The 17226-nt window shown below is 44.0% G+C and overlaps 1 protein-coding gene and 1 pseudogene across 3 annotated transcripts in view; one reads left to right on the plus strand and one right to left on the minus strand.

The window, feature by feature from the left end:
* The window catches only part of LOC133756339 (syntaxin-6-like), a 28590-nt pseudogene extending 19154 nt beyond the window's left edge, over positions 1–9436 (minus strand).
* MAPK14 (mitogen-activated protein kinase 14) overlaps positions 1–17226 on the plus strand; it is a 91158-nt gene that overhangs the window by 19683 nt on the left and 54249 nt on the right. The gene's annotated exons all lie outside the window — the stretch shown is intronic.

A 17226-nucleotide genomic window follows, 5' to 3' on the forward strand; every position in this document is an offset into this window, starting at 1 on the left:
GCTTCCTCCTGGTCTCCCATGTGGGTGCAGGGCCCAAGCACTTGGGCCATCCTCCACTGCCTTCCCAGGCCACAGCAGAGAGCTGGACTGGAAGAGGGGCAACTGGGACAGAATCCGGCGCCCCGACCGGGAATAGAACCCCGGGTTGCCAGTGCCACAGGCGGAGGATTAGCTAAGTGAGCCACAGCGCCGGCCGAAGAAATATCTTATAAAAATTATTCTGTTTTCAAATTGAACTTACAGTAAAGATTAATTGCATTTCACATTTTAATCATAAATGGTTTGGGATTTTTAGATTGCATCTGTAGTTGAATTTCTGGATTGTTTGAATATTGGTTTTCATCCATCTAGTAAAAATTAGAGCAGTTGTGAAAAACATTTTTGCTTCAGTAACTCAGAAGCTTTTGCAGCATTTTTGGCCACATTCAGAATGGCAAACACCTATCATATGTGTTGCCATTCCCTGAGTCCTAGACCCATGGCTAATGTCCTTGATCTTTTTTTAAAAGACCTTTTTTTTCCCCCAAGATTTTATTTTATTTTATTTGAAAGGCAGAGTTACAGAGAGGTGGAGGCAGAGAGAGAGAAAGAGAGGGATCTTTCATCTGCTGGTTCACTTCCCAGATGTCTGCAATGTCCCAAAGCTGAGCCAATCTGAAGCCAGGAGCCAGGAGCTTCTTCCAGGGCCCCCAAGCAGGTGCAGGGGTCCAAGGACTTCGGCCATTTTCCATTGCTTTCCTGGGCCATAGCAGAGAGCTGGATGGGAAGTGGAGCAGTCAGGTACTGCTCCACATGGGATGCCAGCACCGCAGGCAGCGGCTTTACCTGCGACGCCATAGTGCCAGCCCAAAAGGCTTTAACTTTCAAGTTCACAACAAAATTGAGGAAAAGGTACAGAGATCCCTTTTACATCCCCATCACACACATGATTAGGCGCTCTCAGCCTCAGCTTTTCCTGCAAGAGTGGTACATTTGTTACAATTGATGAATCTACACTGATACCTCATCATTTCCCACAATCCATAGTTTATGTTAGGTTCACCATTGGTGTTGTGCGTTCTGGAGGTTTGGACAAATGTATAATGACCTGTTTCCAACATTATAGTATCACACAGTATTTTCATCGTCCACAAAATCCCCTGTGCTCTGTGTCTTCATGCCCTCATCCTGTAGTTCCAATCCTTGGCAACTACCTAATAAATCATATCACAATTGTTTTTTCCGATCAGTGAGATTTTCATGAATGTTCTTAATTTGCATAAAAGTTCTTGAGATGGAAATTCTACAAAGCAAAGCAAGTGATCAATTACAGTTTTTCCATTCTAGGATACAAATCTATTGGTAAGGTTTTCCTTGGTCATTTAGGTTTTAAGCTTCTTTGAGGGAAATTCTTAGAAACTAAAAAACTGGCTATTGGTATGTACAAACTTATAACAGTTATGTTTATTAGTGACATCTGAGGTTCTTCCTGTCCATGTCAACTTTTAAGAAACCAAATTTCATTTAAGAATACTATATGCAGTGCATGGGCTGAAGTTGTGGTGCGATGGGTTAAGCTGTTGCCTGGGACACCGGTATTCCGTATGAACACAAGTTCAAGCCCCAGTTGCTCCACTTCAATCCAGCTTCCTGCTGAACGTGCCTGGGAAAGAGGCAGAAGATGGCTCCAGTGCTTGGTCCCCTACCACCTACTTGAGACACCTGGATTGATTTCCAGGCTCCTGCCTTGGCCTGGTCCAGACCCACCCTGGCCATTTTGCCCATTCGGAGAGTGAACCAGTGGATGGACGATCTCTTTCTCGCTGTCTCCCCCTGTCTGTAACTCTGCCTTTCAAGTAAATAAATAAATCTTTAGAAAAATATATAGTGCGATTAGTCAAATCATTTTGTGATTTTCAAAATATTAGTGATATGTAGGCATTAAAACAAGATATTTGTTAATGAAGTTAATAAAAATAGCTTACAGTCTTTCAAATTTTGTGAGTTTCTAAACTCGATCTTAAATCCTCTGTTACTCTGGAGAATATTTTTTGAGGTTCTTAAATAAAAACCTGAGTTCCAATTTTTGCATGAAGTTTATTTCATGACACTATTTCCAGAGTGGAGGACCAGAGCATTCACATCAGAACTACAATGACCCAGGCGCCTTTATCTGAATTCAGAAGGAAGAAAAACTGGATTTCTGTAGTTGGTAAGATTTGTTCAGGAAAAATGTTTCTAGAACATTTGTTGAATTTGTGTCAGTGTTACAGATAAAGAAGAATTTCAAGTTAGTAGTCTGAATCACTTAGGTATTTAGAAGGCAAATTTTGAAGGCTACCAGTTAACCAGAATTCAATTGGAAAAAAGCCTGACATACATTTGTTTGTTTGTTTTTAAAAGCTGTCTTACCTACTTTCTTTTCTTTTTTACCCCCAAAGGTTTATTTATTTTTTTTTGAGAGGCAGAGGCAAAGGCAGAGAGAGAGAGAGAGAGAGAGAGAGACAGGGAGGTAGTTCTTCCATCCACTGGTTTACTGCCTAGATGGCCGGAGCTGCTCTTATCTGAAGTCAGGAGTCAGGAGTGTTTTCTAGGTCTCCCACATGGGTGCAGGAGCCCAAGGACTTAGGTCATCTCCTATTACTTTCTCAGGCTACAGCAGAGAGCTGGATTGGAAGTGGAGCAGCTGGGATTCGAACTGGCGCCCATCTGGGATGCTTGCATTGCAGGCAGCCTTACCTGCTATGCCACAGTGCCAGCTCCCTGACATTTTATGATCTGAAGATGTCACATTTTTGCAAATTGTTTCTTCTCACTTAGGTATTTTAATGAATTTGATGTGCTAAGGAGACCTTTATAATTCAGTGTAACTATTGCTTTTAATATATTTAAATATTTTCATAAATTTCCAAAAATAAATAAAGTTATGTTATTGGAGCTTCATTTTTGCATGTTAGCATCATTGGGGGATTAGAGAAAGTATCTGGTCACTGAAAAAATTGTAAAATAATTTATAATTCCCACCAGTTGCTTAGAGATTTGCCTGGTAATTGCCCATTCTCCAGTCTGTGGGGGAAAACCCAAATTTTTTTTAATTAATTAGTTAATTTGAAAAGCAGGGTGATAGAAAAAAAGAGAGGGGCAGACATTGTGGCATAGCTAATAAAGCCACCACCTGCAACACTGGCATCCCATACGGGCTCTGGTTCAAGTCCTGGCTGCTCCACTTCTGATCATGCTCCCTGCTAATGTGCCTGGGAAAGCAGCAGAAGATGGCCCAAGTGATTGGGCCCTTACAGCTGCATGGGAGACCTGAATGAAGCTCCTGGCTTCGGACTCACCCAGCTCCAGCCATTGTGGCCATTTGGAGAGTGAACCAGCGGATGGAAGTTCGATTTCTCTCTCTCTTTCTCTGGCTGTCCTTCTCCCTCTGTAACTCTGCCTTTCAAATAAATAAATAAATAAATAAATCAGAGAGAGAGAGAGAGATGGATGGATGTGTCTTCTATCTGCTGGTTCATCCCCAAATGCTTAAAATAGTCTCCTGGGCCAGGCTGAATCCAGGAGCCAGGGGCTATATCCTGGTCTCCCACATGGTTGGCAACCACTGAAGTTCTTCAGCAATCATCCACTGCCTTTCCAGATATATTAGTAGGAAAATGGATCAGAAAAAGAATAGCCAGGACTCAAGCTAGACCCTCCAATACGGGATGTAGGAATCAGAAGGGCAACTTAACCCACTGTGCCACATGCCTGCATTGTCTTTTGAGGAGAAAGTGCAGTCACTTGTACTCTGATGCTCCATGCATGTGTCTGCTTGGGTGAGCTGGGCAGTACCTCATCTTTCCTGAGATTGGTTCCCTTCTACTCCATTGGCCAGTAAGGCATATTGATCTGCCTTTGTCTTGTGACCCAAAACATCTGCTAACCAGGTGCCAGTCATAGAGCGGAAACATAAACTCCCTATATTTCTATACTTGTAAAAGCTCTGTAGATAGCTCCAGTCATTTTTGGAGGATTGTGGGGTGAATGTGGAACTTACTGTCTTTCTTTAAACGTGTATAAGGTTTCTTCTTGGATTAAGGGTGTCAAAGAGAGCACATTGTTCTGTTTTGTACTCTGCTCCCCCTTTTGCTAATAATGGACTAACTCTGTTTTGGCTTTACGGCGGCAGTCGGTACATACGGGTGCTCTTAAGAAGAGAACCATCCGAAACCCACTATTATGCTTTCATAAAGACGTTGATTAGGACATTTTTACCACATCATACAGTGTCTCTTTCATAAACATACACAAGGAACTCTTCTCTGGTTTTATTGCAGGAATAATTACGCCTCTCTGCGGTTCTCCTGAGTACTTGGTTGGTTTTTGTTGCATGGCTCCTGTGACTCATGTTTTAACTGGTTGTGTTCCTTTTGTCATGGCTGTAGTTGGCTCAGAGCCAAATTTGAGGCCCACCTCTAACGGGTGTTTAGAAAGAGCTTTAGATATATGCTAACCTCACCTACATAGACTTTCTTATTTATCTTATTTATTTTCCCTTAATTACTTACTGTTTTGTTAGGTTGTGAATACACAATTCCATGCTACTTTAACTCCATTATGTAATGGAGTAGGATATACATAAATAAGAGTTAAAATTATATTGTGATATATTAAAAAATTTTTGGTGGTAGTGGTAGGGAGGCAAATGAATGTGTAACAAAACAGCTGTAATGAGCATTATTGTGTGCGAGGCACTAGATTCACAGTTGGTGGTAGATGAATGACAATGACATCTTGATTGTAATAACTGCTTTCAATGAATTTTATACTTCTTGTAATTTTTAGACATCATGTATGTTTATAATCAGAGGGAAGAACTTGTTAAATAACAAATCCGGAATTTTAGTTTGGAGAAGCTGGCCATCATAAAGATAATTCCATTTTGTGATGCTGTTCACGAAAACAAAGTTTGACCTGTAGCTCTAGTTTCAAAACCATGATTAAGAGAAATCTTCCCAACTGGTCATACTGGTAGGTGAATCATAGTCACGGCAAAACCAAAAGCTGTCTTTAGGGTTGTGCCCATCCCTGGCACCAGCTTGGCATCCTAGAAAAGAGTGAATGTTGAAATTGGACAGATCTGGGTTTCCAAATGTGTACTAGTTGTATGACTTAAGTGAACTGTAATGTTTCCTACCATTGATTTCTTTTTATGTTAGGTAAATAGAACTATCTCTTCAAGTTATTATAAGGATTAAACAATACCTAAATAATATGCAGCACAATCAGGTGTTCAGTAAATTTAAATTTCTTCTCTCTGTGCATTCAGTTGTATAAGGTGAATTATGATTGTTTTTATTTATGAATTTCTGCTTATGGTAATCACAACTTGCAACTTAGAGTGGAACACGTAATTACCCTTCTCCAAATCCTGCTTTGACTAGTGTCAGAAACAGGAAGTTAGGCAATTAAATTCTTAAAGAGGTGAGTGAGGGATGGGTCATCTGTTCCTTGCTTTAGCAGCCTTTGCTGTAGGGGTCACAGAGAATTAGCAAGCAATTTCTCTGCTTGTTCACTTTGACAAGTAAGAAATGTTCTAAAAGGAGTATATGTGTCTTTTGAACTAAAAAGTAGTCTGTTCTAAGGAAATCATGCAATTTTGGAAGAAGCAGTGTATGCAGAGATGTCCACTCTAGTAGAATTTCTATTGTGTGTTGGTGTATCTGTGTGTGAATAGCTGCAGTACCTACCAACAAGAGAATGAGTAGGTTGTTGTACATATATTTAATAAAATTATTGTAAATGACATGAAAATTGTTTAGTAAAGTAGAAAATGCTTATGTTTTAGGGATGGAAGATATACATTTATATGTAATAATTATAACCATGTAAGTATCATTTGAAGGAAATAAAACTGTTAAAGTGATTTTGTTAAATTTACAGTGTCCCCTCTTAGAATGACAGAACAACGGAGATGAGTTATGCCTCTCATTTTACTAATGACCTTATTCTAAAAAGTGTCAGCTAACTTAAAAAATCAGAGGTTAGGCCTTTATATATAGCAAAAATATTAGAAGTCTAGAATATATTATGCATTTCTTAAAGTATATATGTATATGTACAAATGAATATATTCATTTTTTCCTCACAGATAGAGTCATGCTTTACCTCTGGAACTTACTCTTTATAAAGCACAGTAATAAAACATGTCCATAAAAATATGTGGAGATTTTTGCTAATAAGAATATAGGAGAGGACTAGGCATCTGGTATAGCAATTGAGTTGCCACTTGGGATGCCCACCTTGTGTGTGATAGTGCCCAGTCTGTGTCCCTGCTCTTCTGCTTCACTTCCAGCTTCCTACTGGTACACACCCTGGGAGGCAGCAGGTGGCGGCTCAAGTACATATGAGCGTGCCACTCAATGGGAGACCAAGATTGAGTTCTGGGCTCCTGGCTTTGGCCTGGTCTAGCTCTGGCTATTGCAGGCATTTGAGGAGTGAACCAGTGGATGTATGATCTTTTTTCAGCTGTCTCTCTGCCTTTCAAATAAATTAAAATAAATAAAACAAATTTTAAAATATTAAAAATATATTCATCTTCCATATTAACCAAAAGGAAAAACAATATATGAGACACAACAATGTACCATAATTTAAACTATGCTTTATTAGATGTTCAGGTAGTTTCTGGTTTTGTTCTTATGAATAGGCTGTAATGAGCCTTTATATATCTGTTTTCATGACTACATTTTAAAATCCAGTGTATATATTTTTGAACCCAACTTCTTTGAAAGTAGTCAGCTGTTTGTATATAGTTATGCTCTTTGGTTGGGCATCCTTTGTTTTGTGTATATATATCCTCATCCCAAAGATGGTAGGTTCTTTGACATCAGGTACTATGTTTAATTTTGTTTTGTTTCCACAAAGAATCACATGAAGGAGCTATTTCAGTAACTATTTATGCAATGATAATTTTGGTATTTGTCAGATAGGACACCATTGACTCTGTTAGTGTTCTGGAGTCACAGGGAATAGAACTTAAGGAATTTAAAGTGTATCTTTAATAAAGCAATGTGTGTAGAGTGAAATTTTTCTGTGCATGTTATTTTTCAAAAACTTATTTATTTGAAAGAGTGACAGGGAAAGAGATGGATCTTCCATCCTCTGGTTCACTCCCCAGATGCCTGCAGCAGCTCCAGGCCATAGCTAGGAGCCCGGACCTCCGTCTGGGTCTCCCATGTGGGTGGCAAGGACCATCGTCTGCTGCCTCCACTGGTCATGTGAGATACCTTGGCAAGTTTCTTCATCTCATTGTCCAGCCGAGACTGAGTGCTCTCCAGCTCCCCTCCTATGCTCCTATGCTCTTTCACCCCGATGCTGCCAGAGACCTGCTCCAACCACTCGTCCTGCTGTGCCTGCCCATCCTCGAGGAAATGGGAGTTGGCCAACTGCGGCTCTCTGCCCAGGCGCCCTATTTATCTGGGGCTCTGCTGCTCTAACTCTGGCTGCCACTGTGTCCCAGCAAGTGCTTATTTCTTTGAAGTTTTAGCTAACGCCTGCACAGACACAGTTGACATCTGATCCTTCATGTCCCTGACAACTTGCCGAGCACTTGTAATGAAGGCTTTTCTTAGACTCAGTTCAGCAGCATTGAGGGTGAATTTTCTAGGATTTGCTGCAACTGTGCTTGTTGTCTTGGCGAGGTCTTCTCAACCCCACTCTGGGGCGCAGCTTGTGTCTCAGCTCGCTGGTGGTCCAGTCGATTTCCTCCCTTGTTGCTTTGGAGGGGTCCTGGAGGAGCTCTATCCATCTCTGAAACAATCCCTGTGCAACGTTGGCTGCTTTCTGGACCTTGCCTTTCACCACAAAGAAGGGATCCTACATGTACGTGGCTTTCGCCAGGCTGCCTCACCCCTGCACGCCCCCTGGCTCCTGCAGCTGCCACGCCAGGCCTCGGGCCTAAGCGGGAAGTTGGGTGGGGGGCGCCCAAGCGAGGCGCAGGCGGTGCCAGGGGCTCTGGATGTCTCCAGCCCAGTTCTCAGCGGCACCACCCACAGGGAAAGTTCTTGCTTACGAAGCATGTTTTATTAATACTATCTTGAATGCAATATGAGATTATAGGAAGTAATCCTTAGGAAGTAGAATTATTGTAGTGGGAAACATTTTAGAGCAGAAGCACAGTTCATACAATTAGAATATATTTTAAATGGCCTGAACTGTTAGACGTGTTGAACTTGCTTGTTCATTATGGTATTCTGGTTAAGAGGTCACACTTGGGGTCAGTGCTGTGGCATATTGGGTAAAGTCGCTGCGTGCAGTGCTGGCATCCCATATGGGCACCGGTTCGAGTCCTGGCTGCTCCACTTCCAATACAGCTCTCTGCTGTGGCCTGGGAAAGCAGTGGAAGATGGCCCAGGCCCTTGGGCCCCTGCACTCATGTGGGAGACCCAGAAGAGCTCCTGGCTCCTGACTTTGGATCAGTGCAGCTCCGGCCTTTGCAGCCAATTAGGGAGTGAACCAGTGGATGGAGGACTTCTCTCTCTCTCTGCCTCTGCCTCTCCTTCTCTCTGTGTGTAACTCCAACTTTCAAATAAATAAATAAATCTTTAAAAGAAAAAAAAAGAGGTCACTCTTGATGCTCTCTATCTGGGTTTGAATCCAGATCTGCCATTTTTTGTCTACACTCAGGGCACATTATTCAACCTTTTTGTGCCTTGGTTTGCTCATCTATAAAATGGGAATTATAATAATGTCTTCTTATAAGGTTGTTGTGATAAGGTTGCTCATATATGTAAAGATTTGAAAACAGTGCCTTGGGGCGGACATTGTGGTGCAGCAAGTTAAGCTGCTACTTGGAATGGCTGCATCTCATGTCCGAGTACCAGGGATTGAATCGAAGCTCTGCTTCTAATCCAGTTTCCTGGGAGGCAACAGATGATGGGTCAAGTATTTGGATTCCTGCCACCCATGTGGGAGACCTGGATGGAGTACCTGGCTCCTGGCTTCAGCCTGACCCAACCCCAGCTGTTGTGTGCATTTAAGAGTGAACCAGTATATAAAAGCTCACTCTCTGCCTTTTAAATAAACAAATAATGAAATCTTCTAGAAAATAAAAAAAATAAAAATAGTGCCTGGCAAACATTAGCACTCAACTGTGTCTTCCATGTGGGTGGCAGAGACCCAAGTATTTGAGCTGATGCTGCCTCCTAGGATGACTGAGCAGGGGCTCAAACCTTCGCACTTCAACATGGAATGCAGTGTCTTGACTCCTGCACCAAATGCCTGCTCCTAATACGAATTTCTTGTTGGGTTTATAAAAATTGAGAGCCAAATGATAAAGTTGAAGTTTTTTTTTTTCATATTATAAAGAGTTCTATATTATGCTTTTGTTAAGCATTTGTTTTAAAATATACCATGTCTCAGGCATTAAACTAAGTACTGTGATATACGGTGGTGAATTGAACACATGCATTGCTAGCCCTCAAGGTGCTTAGAACAGCTGGGAAATCCAGGCATTATTAATTTCTAATATTTGAGCTTTACCATGGACAACGCTCTTTGCTAAGCCCACCATAAAAGTTACCACCTTTAACCCTAACAAACACTCTGTAGATCAAATACCAACATTATCTTCATTTCATATGTGAGGCTTAAAAATTTAATTAACTTCCTCAAGATTATACAGCTTTTAAGTAGCAGAACTGGAATAAAATCCACATAGTCTAATTTCAAAGCTCCAGCCCTTATTTAACCACTCTGCTTCATGGTAAATAAACATAATAATTTGTGATTATTGGGGCATGTAGGGTGTTGCTTAATCTCTGCCTGCCTTCCACTAAATAGATAAAGGAGTCACATAGAGATTAAAAATATGTATGTTATTACTGGTAAAGCTGGCATGGAGAACGACTTGGACAGGTGACCAAAGTGGGCCTGTTATTCCCCACCACCCCCACTTAATTGAACTTGCACACCTATTTGCAGGTGGGTCACCTGGAAAGCCCTGGCCTTCCTTGTTGCCTTGCAGGCTTGCAGGGGGAGGACGTGCTCAGCCCATAGGTGGTGGCAGAGTCTAGGGTGGAGAATTGATGAGGCCCACTCACACAGGAGCAGTGGCTGTTTTCCCACTTCCCTAGCACCAGTTGACAGAATGGAGTATATAGAGAAGAGCATAAATTTACTTGGTACTTCTATGAGGGAGGAAGATATTATTTTCTGGTTTTTGTTTTTTGTTTTTTAAGATTTTATTTATTTGAGAGGTAGAGTTAAAGACGAAGAGAGGGAGAAGAAGAGAGAGAGAGAGGGAGAGAGAGGTCTTCCATCTGCTGGTTCACTACCCAAAATGGCCACGACTGCCAGAGCTGAGCTGATCCAAAGCCAGGAGCCAGGAGCTTTTTCCATGTCTCCCACATGGGTGCAGGGGTCCAAGGACTTGGGCCATCTTCTACTGCCTTCCCAGGCCATAGCAGAGAGCTGGGTCAGAGGAGGAGCAGCCGGGACATGGACCAGATCCTGTATGTGATGCTGGCTCCACAAGCCGAGGCTTAGCCTACTACACCACAGCAGTGGCCCCTATTTTCTGGGTTTGTAGTAGTGAGGGGAGACAAAAAGAAGAGACCCTTACCACTTCCGTTTGTGTGGATAAGGAAGGAGTCATCCAAGGTATGTGACAGAGACCTCCTACCTTGGCATATCAGTGACTAAGCCAATATTTGAATGGTAAAGATTTAGCCATGGGATGGGAGAGGGATGAGGGCAAAAAGAAACCCAGGAACCAGGAAGAGCCTGTGTGAATAGTTTAAGGAACTGAAAGGAGCAGCGTGTTCAGAACATGGTAGCTGGGAAGGGTGGGGAGTAGGAGCAGGGCAGAGTGGCCGGTGGGGTCAGATCACCCGGACCTTGTAGTAAGACATTTGTACTTTATTCTGTATGCCAAGAAAATTCCTTGAAGGGTTTGAGATGGGAGTGGTGTGATTTAATTCTATTTTTAAAAGATTGTATTGTGGGTTGGCACTGTGGCTCAGCGGGTTAAAGCTGCGGCCTGCAGTGCTGGCATCCTGTATGGACACTAGTCCCATCCAGCTCCATGGTCATGAGCCTAGAAAAGCAATAGAAGATGGCCCAAGTACTGGAGGTCCTGCATCCATGTGGAAGACCTGGATGCTTGAGGGCAGTCTGTTAGAAACAGGCGAAGCAGGAGGCTGAAAGACCAGTAAAAGAAGGCATGCTTGAGGCGGCATTGTGGTACAGCAGGTTAAGCCACCACCTGCAACACTGGCATCCCATATGAGCACTCGTTCTGGTCCCAGCTGTACGCTTCCAATCCATTTCCCTGCTAATGTGCCTAGGAAAGCAGCAGAAAATGGCCCAAGTACCTGGGCCCCTGCCACCCACTCTTTCAAATAAAAAATACATATTAATAAAAAAAGGAGACAAGCTGGTGATAAGGTTGACATAGACCAATAATATAGCAAATGGTGAAATAAAGACAAGTTGAATTTGAGGTGAGTTTTGGAGGTAGAGCCCACAATACTTGCTGATAGATGGGGTTGGGGGCCAGGGAGATGGAGGAAAGGGGGAAATCAAGAGCAAGGTAACACAGGCAGCAGAATGCTTCTAGGAATTTTGAACTTACTAAGTTTAGGGAGGTTTCGTGTCTTTTTTTTTTAAGGGTTTTTTTTTTTAATTTTTTTTTTTTTATTTGACAGGTAGAGTTATAGACAGTGAGAGAGAGAGAGAGAAAAGTCTTCCCTCCACTGGTTCACTCCCCAGATGGCCACCACGGCCAGCGCTGTGCCGATCCAGAGCCAGGTTCCTCCCCCCTGGTCTCCCATGCGGGTGCAGGGGCTCAAGCACTTGGGGCATCCTCCACTGCCCTCCCGGGCCACAGCAGAGAGCTAGACCGGAAGAAGAACAACTGGGACCAGAACCCAGCGCCCATTTGGGATGCCGGTGCTGCAGGAGGAGGATTAACCAAGTGAGCCACGGCACTGGCCCCAATAAATAAATAATCATGTCTTTTATGTGGAAATGTTTGGTAGGTAGTTGGATTCAGAGAAGGAGATAAGATTTAAGTGAGAGGGGCAGATGCTGTAGTATAGTAGGCTAAGCCTGCGCTTGCTGCACCGGCATCCCATATGGGTGCCAGTTTGTGTCCTGGTTGTTCCTCTTCTGATCCAGTTCTCTACTATCGCCTGGGAAGTACAAGATGGTCCAAGTGCTTGGGCCCCTGCACCTGTGTAGGAGACCCACAAGAAGCTCTTTGCTCCTGGCTTTGGATTGTCCTAGCTCTGGCCATTGCAGCCATTTGGGGAGTGAACCAGTGCATGAAAAACCTTTCTCTCAGTTTTTCCCTCTCTAACTCTACCTCTCAAATAAATAAATAAAAACCTTTAAAAAAAAGATTTAAGTGAAACATAGATTTGTGCATTTTTTAAAATTTATTTATTTATTTGAAAGGGAGAATTACAGAGAGGAAGAGAGAGAGAATGAATGAGAAGTCTTCCATCTGCTGGTTCACTCCCCAAAATGGCTGTGATGGCAGGAGCTGAGCTGATCTGAAGCCAGGAGCGTTTTCTGTATTTGCCACGTGGGTGCAGGGACCCAAGGACTTGGGCCATCTTCCACTGCTTTCCCAGGCCATTAGCTGGGTGCTGGATCAGAAGAGGAGAAGCCAGGATTCAAACTGTTGCCCACTTGGAACGCCAGCCCCACAGGAGGCGGCTTTACCTGCTAAGCCACAGGGACTGCCCCAGTGTGCATTTTCAATATACAGATGGCATTTAGTATAAAGCCACGAGTATAAATGAAATCCTCTAGAAGGAGAAGGTAGGAGAGAAAAAAGACAAGGGCTCAGAACCGTGCCCTGAAGAACGTCAATGCAGACAGCACAAATAGAGGAAACACACAGTGCTCAGGGGAGTGGCCGAGGAGGTCCTAGAAAACCAGCAGAAGTTTCGCTGTGGACTGTAGCATGGGGAGTGTTTAGGGAAAGCAGAAGTAGTAACCACGTCAATTGCTAAACCAGAAAGGTGGCCTTGGGTTTGGTAACAGGTCGATAATGACCTTGAGAAGAGCAGTTTCATGGGAGTGGACTGGAGGAGAAAACCGGGTTGAGAAGATGAGTCCGTCATGTAGATCTGTGCCCCTCAAGCCTTAAGAGGTGTGTGAATCATCTGGAAATCTTGTCAAAATGTAGATGCTGTTTTAGGGCATGAGATTCTGCCTTTCTGGTCCATTTAGCACACTTTAAATAGCAGAGGCATAGTGGTTCTGAAATTGTGTGTGTGTTAGAATTTTGTGAAGGCCTGGTTAAAATAGAGATTACTGGACCAACTTCAGAGTTTCTGATTCGGTAGCTCAAGGGTGGTGCTTGAAAATTTGCATTTCTTATGAATCCCCAGGTGAAACTAATATGGCTAGCCTGGGAACCACAATTTGGGAACTTGTGTAGATTTTTTTTTTTTTTTTTTTGAGATGTTTGTGACAGGGAACCATCAAGGGAAGTTTTTTTGTTCTTGAGGATGGGAAATAACTAGAGCATATTTAAAGCTGAAGAGAGTGGTCAAGTAGGGAGGGAGAAACTGATGATGTTGGTGAGAACGGAAATGAAGAAGCGAAATTCTTGAAAAGATGAGAGGTAGCTCCAAAGCCTGTCTTGAGGGCTTGGGTTTTCATAAGAAGAGTCATATGTCCTTAGTCATAGCAAGAGGAAAGACGGAGAAGATGGGTTTATAGATTTGGTGGCAGGCAGAAGGAGCTCTCTTTTAATGGTTTCTGTTGGCTCGTTGAAGGTCCAGGTGACTCTTGAGGGAAGAGGCTGAGTTGGAGCTTTGAGAGTGAAAATGTCACATAATCATTTTGGAATGGGAAAATGAACTTCCTGTAAAAAAGTGGCAGAATTTAAAGCTTTTGGGGGTTAAGTTCAGAAATTAAAAATGAAAGCATTCTATCTGATTGTACATACTTTATTCTCCTGAAGAATTAAATTGTTGAAGTCACCCAAGGTTAGACTTTAATCAGGTGAATATATTAGAGAAAGAGGGAGTGAGTATGGTCATTGAACAGGAAAGGACATGAAGACAGAGCGGGCCAAAGGATATAAACAGATGATGAGGGGCGGTCAACAAATTTGTTGTAGTTAAGGTGCAAGAAAACTAAACTAAAGGAGGATAGGAGGATTGTGATGGAAAGGGAATGCTGGGGCTGGTGCCATGGTGCAGTAAATAGGTTAAGCCACTGCCAGCAGCTCATATTGGAGTGCCAGTTCAAGTCCCAACTGCTCTGCTCTTGCTCCAGCTCCCTGCTCATGCGCCTGGGGAAGCAGCAGAGGATGGTCCAGTGCTTGGGCCCCTGAAGCCATGTGGGACACCCAGATGCACCTGATTCCTAGCTTCAGCCTGTCCCAGACACAGCTGTTGTGGCCATCTGAGGAGTAAATCAGCTGATGGAAGATCTCTCCTTCTCTCTCCTCTCTCTCCCTCTCTCTCTCCCTCTCTCCCCTCCTCTCTCTCCTTCTCTCCCTCTCTCCCCCCCTCCCCCCACTTACATAACTAAATTAATGTTTTTTAGAGTTCTGACGTTCATAATTTTGTTGGTGGGGATAGAGAGCTAGGGTGTGACTGTGAAGGTGGCAAATGAGGTGGAGTTTCCTAGAGAGCCAGAAACAGAGAGGATGTTGGCTGTGTCTTCTACCTGGGAGTTAAAGTTGCCAAAAATTATGACAGCTATTGGGAATGGAGAGAGACTTTCAGATAGGAATGAACTTTCAGTGAATGATGGAAAATCCAAGTCAGTGGGTAACAGCAGCAGCAGGAGCAGCTACAAGGAGAGCTTCTCAGCATTGTAAGCAAGGCATTTTAGAAAACAAATGAGAAGTAATAGTGTTGGAATGGTAGTGGTTAACAGGAGGACACCTGCCCCTACTTGCTAGCTGTGAGGTACCTTGGCTATGAGAGGACCCCTTCTAATGGCAGGGTAGTGAGAGAAGTTGTGTCTTAGAGGTACAGCCTGTTTTCTCAAAGAGCTGGAGGGCATGTTCAGGAAAGAGGTTAAAGATTTACAGGAGTTTATCACAAATGTGGGAATGGGAGAGTGAGAATGTAGCATAAAGGTTTGATAATGAAAGAAGGGGAACTCCTCGATTAGGTAAAGAACAGTAACCAAAGTTTGGTGGGGAGAGAGAGTTTAGCGAAGTCTCAGATGCCTCCTGACGGACAGGATGATAAGGCATGATGGAATCAGCCCAGACAGTTCATAAACATGGTTAATATGCACATCGAATTTTTTGCTGTAGGAATAGGTGTTGTGATGCAGCAGCTTAAGCCGCAGCCTGCAAGGCTGGCATCCCGTATCAGACCACTGGTTTGGGTCCTGGCTGCTGTGCTTCTGCTTCAGCTCTCTGCTAGTACGCCTGAGAAAGCATGGCTTTGAGAATGATGGCTCAAATGCTTGGACCCTTGCCGCCCTTGTCGGAGGCCTGGATAGAGTTGCTGGTTCCTGGCGTCAGCCGGGCCCATGGTTGGCTATTGTGACTATTTGAAGAGTGAACCGCCAATGAAAAATCTGTCTCTCCTTCTCTCTGTCGCTTTGCCTTTAAAATAAATAAAAAATACATCTTTAAAAACAAAGTTTAAAATTTCCATCTTTCCCCACTCACCAGGGTCTACCTGATCCAGCCTCTGCCTGCGTTCTGACTTCATCCCTCTCTACTCTTCCCTTGCTCCCTGTGCTCTCCCACACCTTCTCGCTCGCTCTCTCCCTCTGTCTCTCTCTCCCTCTGTCTCTCTCCCACCCCACCACAGCATGCCCTGCTTCTCCTACTTGCTTTTCTGGGAGACAGCCTAGCCTACTTGTTGTAGCATGAGTTCTGGATCCAGTCTGGCTGCTGAGCTTTGTGACCATGGCAAGCTGTTGACCCTCTCTGCGGTCAGAGTGCTCGTTCGAGAGCGGGGCAGTGATGGTGCTTCACAGAGGCGTTGAGAGGATTACCAGAGTCAGTTTATAAAATCAACGTAGGCCAGCGCCGCGGCTCAATAGGCTAATCCTCTGCCTAGCGGCACTGGCACACCGGGTTCTAGTCCCGGTCGGGGCGCCGGATTCTGTCCCGGTTGCCCCGCTTCCAGGCCAGCTCTCTGCTGTGGCCAGGGAGTGCAGTGGAGGATGGCCCAAGTGCTTGGGCCCTGCACCCCATGGGAGACCAGGAGAAACATCTGGCTCCTGCCTTCGGATCAGCGCGGTGCGCTGGCAGCAGCACGCCGGCCGTGGCGGCCATTGGAGGGTGAACCAACAGCAAAAGGAAGACCTTTCTCTCTGTCTCTCTCTCTCACTATCCACCCTGCCTGTCAAAAAAAAAAAAAAAAAATCAACGTAAAGGACTTAAAACAGTTCCTTGTATATGGTAAAGACTCAGAGTGTTGGTATGACCATTGCTAATTCTGCTCGAAGCTGTTTTCCCTGTATCTGGGTAGCTACTGCTTTTTCAGCATCCTGTTCTCACCTCAGGTGTTTCTTAACTCCGGCTGTGTAACTCCACTGCCTTTCTGTCATGTTTTATCCCGTCACTCTGTTCTATTTAGTCATGGAATCCATCACTATGTGAAATTATTTTATTATTCTGCTCTTCCCCTCTCTCCCACCCCAAGAGCAGGGATTTGAAGATTTGTTTCTTGCCATATCTTAGCCTCTACCAAATGTCAAATCCTTTGTAGGTGCTCAAGGAATATTGGTGCCCTCTCCCTGTCCCAAAAGCCCACTGGTTTCTGAGGCCCTTACCCTGATGGTATACGGTGACGAGGTGACAGTGAAGCCTAGGCAGAGGAGACAGAATGCAGCTGTGTGTGTGTGTGTGTGTGTGTGAGAGAGAGAGAGAGAGAGAGAGAGAGAGAGAGAGAGAGAGAAAGGCAGATTTCAGAAAGAGAGAGGTCTTCCATCTGCTGGTTCACTCCCCAAGTGGGCTCAACTACCAGAACTGGCCTGATCTGAAGCCAGGATGCAGGAGCTTCTTCTGAGTTTCCCACCTGAAAGCAGGGGCCCAAGGTCTTGGATCATCTTCTGCTGCTTTCCCAGGCATATTAGCAGGGAGCTGGATTGGAAGTGGAGCAGCTGGGACTTGAACCAGCACCCATATGGAATGCTGGTGCTGCAAGCAGTGGCTTTACCCAGTACTCCACAGCGCTGGCCCTGCTGCTCTGTTTATGGGTCTGTTGGCTCATATAGTTGAGGCAGCCACCTGATTTTGTAAATTCTATTAGTGTCTTAAAC

This window comes from Lepus europaeus, chromosome 3 (assembly GCF_033115175.1).
Source record: "Lepus europaeus isolate LE1 chromosome 3, mLepTim1.pri, whole genome shotgun sequence".
NCBI lineage: Eukaryota > Metazoa > Chordata > Mammalia > Lagomorpha > Leporidae > Lepus > Lepus europaeus.